Here is a 4454-nt window from a genome sequence, read left to right on the forward strand (position 1 = left end):
AATATTTTTCTTCATTTATTAAAATAATTATATAATTTTTACCCTTTTTTGATTTATGTGGTGCATCACATTGATTGATTTATAAATCTCACTTTGTAGTGGCATATGATCTTTTTAATATATTGCTGAATTCAGTTTGCTAATATTTTGTTGAAGATTTTTTCATCTGTGTTCATCAGGATGTTAGCCTATTATATACATTTTTTGTTGTGTCTTTTCTTGTATTGGTATTAGGGTAATGCTGGCCTTGCAAAATGAATTTGAAAGCTTTCCTTCCTCTTTCATTTTCTGAAGTACTTTGAAAAGAATGGGTATTACTTTGAATGATTGGGAGACTTCACCAATAAAGCCATCAGTTCTAAAATTTATTCAGAGAAATTTATCTTTATTAATGATTCAATTTTGTTCAATTTACATGTTAATTTTGTTTCTAGTAATAGTTGTTTTTTTTTTGTTGTTGTTGTTGTTGTTTTTTTTTTTTTTTTTTTTTTAATGTCTACAACACCTGGCATTCCTAGGAGGTCTGCTATCCAAGTACTAACCAGGTCTTACCCTGCTTAGCTTCTGAGATCAGATGAGATCGGGCACATTCAGGGTACAATGGCCGTAGACTAGCTGTTTTGATTTTTTGTTTATTTCTGATTCATTTTTAGAAGGTTATATATTTCTAGGAATTTATATATTCATCTCAGGTTGTCCAATTTGTTAGAGTATAATTGTTCATAGTATTTTCTTTTAATTATTTGTATTTCTTTATTGTTGGTTGTCACTTCTATTTTATTTCTAATTTAATTTATTTAGGCTTTCTCTCTTTTCTTTCTGATGAGTCTGGCTAAAGATTTATTTACTTGGCTTATCTTTTGCATATACATATGACATATTATTGTACACTTGAAACATATAATTTTATTAATCAATATCAACCCAATAAATTTAATGAAAAAAAAACAGGTCAGTTTTGTTGATCTTTTTTATTGTTGTTGTTGATTTTTAGTCTCTATTTCATTTATTTCTGCTATGAATTTTATTATTCCCTCTCTTATACTCATGTTCAGCTTTGTTTGCTCTTTTTTTAGTTCCTTTAGGTATGAGGTTAGATTGTTTATTTGGCATTCTTCTTGTTTCTTGAGGTAGGTTTGTATCATGAATTTCTCTTAGAACTGAATTTGCTGTGTCCCAAAGAGTTTGGATCATTGTGTTTCCATTTTCCTTTTGCCTTAAGATACATTTTGATTTTCTCTTTTATCTCTTTGTTAACCCATTGATTATTTAGTAACATGCTGTTTAGCATACATATGTTTGTGGGTTTTTTTTCCAATTTTCTTCTTGTTATTAATTTCTGATTTTATACTGTCGTGATCGAAGAAGGTGCTTGATATAATTTCAGTCTTCCTAAATTTACTGAAACATTTTTTGTAGCCTAAAATATGGTGTATGCTAGAAAATGCTTCATGCACACTTGAAAAGAATGTATATTCTGCTGTTTTGGGGCTGAATGATATGAAAATATCTATTAAGACCATGTGGTCTAATTTGTCATTTAAGGCCACTTTTTTGTTATTGATTTTCTGCCTGGATGATCTATCCATTGATGTAAGCAGAGTGTTAAATTCCTCTACTATTGTTATATTGTCATTATCTCCCTTTATGTCTTCTAATAAGTGCTTTATGTATTTAGGTGTTCCCACATTGGGTGAGTACATGTTTACAAGTGTTATGTCTTCTTATTAGATGCTTACTTTATCGTTATGTAATACTTTTCTTGGTTTCATGTTAAAGTCTTTGTTTTAAAGTTCATTTCGTCTGGTATAAGTATTGCTACCCCAGCTTTCTTTTTCACTTGAATTTACATGAAATATATTGTTTTATCTCTTTATTTTCAGTCTTTGTGTGTCTTTTAGTCTGAAGTGAGTCTCTTGTAGGCAGCATATGCACTTTTTTTTTTTTATCCATTCAGCCGCCTTATTTTTTTTTAATTGGAGCATTTACTCCATTTATATTTAAAACAATTATTGATAGGTATGTAGTTATTCCCATTTTAGTACTTTGTCTTGTCATCCTTCACTGTTCCTTTCATTTTCTTTTGTTCTCTTTTTCTTGCACATTTATGAATTTCTTATTGATTTGTTTGGGTTCTTTTTTTCATTTTTATATGTGTATCTTTACAGGTGTTTGGTTTGTGGTTACCATGAGCTTTATATATAACAAGTTATGTTTAGAGCAGTCTATTTTAAGTTAATGGTTGCTTATGTTCAAACACATTTTATATGCATCCCTCCACCTTTATGATTTTGACACCATATTTTACATCTTGTGTGTACATCTATTAATTGATTACTGTACTTATACATGCTCATACTACTTTTGTCTTTTAACTTTCACAGTAGCTTTATAATTGTTTGATCCACTACATTTACTAAAAGTTTGCCTTTATCAGTGAGTTTTTTTTTTCTCCCACATATTTTCTTATTTTTAATTTTGGCCTTTTCTCCACTTAAACAAATCCCTTTAATATGTCATGTAGTGCTGTTTTAGTGGTGATGGCCTCCTCTAGCTTTTGCTTTTCTGGGAAACTCCATCTCTCAACTAAATGATAACCTTTGAGTAGAGTAATCTTGCTTGTAAGAGTTTTCCCTTTGAATATATCATGCTATTTCCTGTGGCTTGTAAAGTTTCTGCTAAAAATCAGCTGAAGATATTATGGGGTTTCCTTGTGTATAACTAGCTGCTTTTTTCTTGCTGCTTTTATGATTCTGTATTTAATTTTTGACATTGCAATCTTGGTGTGGGTCTCTTTGAGTTTATCCTGTTTGGAACTCTTTATGCTTCCTGGACTAGAGTCTGTTTCTTTCATCAGATTTGAGAAGTTTTCAGCCAGTATTTCTTTAACTATATTTTTTATTCCTTTCTCTCTCTCCTCTCCTTCTGAGAGCCCTATGATTTGGATGCTGGGATGATTCATGTTGTCCCAGTAGTTCGTTGAACTATCCTTATTTTGAAAAACATTTTTTTGGTGTCCCCATTGGGTGATTTCTACTACCTTGCTGTTTTGTTCTTCTGCATAGTCTAATTTGCTTCATTCTCTCTACTGAATTTTTCACTTTAGTTATTGCACTCTTCAATTCTGACTTTTAAAAATATTTTCTCTTTTTTGAAGTTCTCAGTGAGTTTATTTATTCTCCTACCAAGTTTGTTGTGCATATTTATTGGTAAAGAGCTTGTCTGCATTCTATTTAGTTATTTTTCTGGGGTTAGTCCTGTTCTTTTGCTTGGAACATATTTCTTCATATTCTTATTTTGGCTGACTCTCTCTCTGTGTTTGTTCTCTGGATTTGGTGAACAGCAACATCTTGCAGTCATGAATGATGGCTTTGTGTAGGAGCTTCCCCTTTTTGGACTGCGTTCACCGGGTGTCTTTGGCAGGGCAGCTATAGTTGGAGAGGGATTGGGCCTCATGGAGACCCAGGGGCAAGCTGCACTGGTGCCACCTTGACAGGCTGGAGCTAGAGATGGTACAATCTATGAGAAATCCCAGGGGTAAGCCATACCTGGTTTGCCTTTACTGACTGGCTAAAGTAGTAGCTGTATCCTTCACAGGCCAAAGGAAGACCCATGGACAAGCCAAGCTAGGCTAGCATGGGTAGGTTTAAGTTGTAGTTTGAGTGGACTCAGGCAATGGGGAGTCCTTGGAGCAAGCTGATCTGGGGCCCAGAGATGTAGCTATTGCAAGTGCAAGCCACAGACTGTCTTAGAGTCTTGCTGTTCTGAGATTGCCTTGTCAAGCCTGTAGGAGCTATAGTTGAAGTGAGCTCAAGCTGTGGGTTGTTCCAAGGGCAAGCTGCACCTGAACTTGGAGATGTAGCTCAAATGAGTGTGGTGTGTTGGAATCAAGGGAATAAGCTGCATTGGGGCCACCTAGGCAAGCTGGTTGGAGCTATAATTGGAGGGGTCTCAGGCTTCAGGGAGTTCTGTGGACAAGCTGGAGGGACTGCAAGCTACAGAAAATTCCAAAGGCAAGCTATACTGGGGCAATTTTGGCAGGCCAACTGGAGCTGTAGTTGGAGGGATCTCAGGATGTGAGAGTCTTGAGGGCAAGCCGGGAAAGTCTCAGAGCTATAGCTGGAGTGAGTGTGATCTACAGGTGTCTCTGGGACAAGCTACATGAGGGCGTGAGCTATAGTTGGAGAGGGTACAGATCACAGAGAGTCCCAGAGACAAGCTACGAAGCTGGTTTTGGCCTGAGGCCTGAGGCACACTGGAAGGGCCTTGGGCACCTGGATCATGCTCCTGACAATGCAATCAAGGTGGGGAGATACAACAAATTTCACTCTCTGTCTCCAACACCATAATAAGTTTCCACAGGTCCCTTTCTATTTGGTAAATGCTCTAGGATTAGTAAGTGTATTTACTTCTAGTATAGTCTATGTGCCCTTTAAACCACTGTGTGTGTATGT

The 4454-nt window shown here is 35.4% G+C and overlaps 1 pseudogene; it reads right to left on the minus strand.

The window, feature by feature from the left end:
- Positions 1 to 493: 493 nt before the first annotated feature.
- Positions 494 to 612, minus strand: LOC120608324 (uncharacterized; annotated as a pseudogene).
- Positions 613 to 4454: the final 3842 nt, after the last annotated feature.

This window comes from Pteropus medius, unplaced genomic scaffold (genome assembly GCF_902729225.1).
Source record: "Pteropus medius unplaced genomic scaffold, Ma_sr-lr_union100, whole genome shotgun sequence".
NCBI classification, from domain to species: domain Eukaryota; kingdom Metazoa; phylum Chordata; class Mammalia; order Chiroptera; family Pteropodidae; genus Pteropus; species Pteropus medius.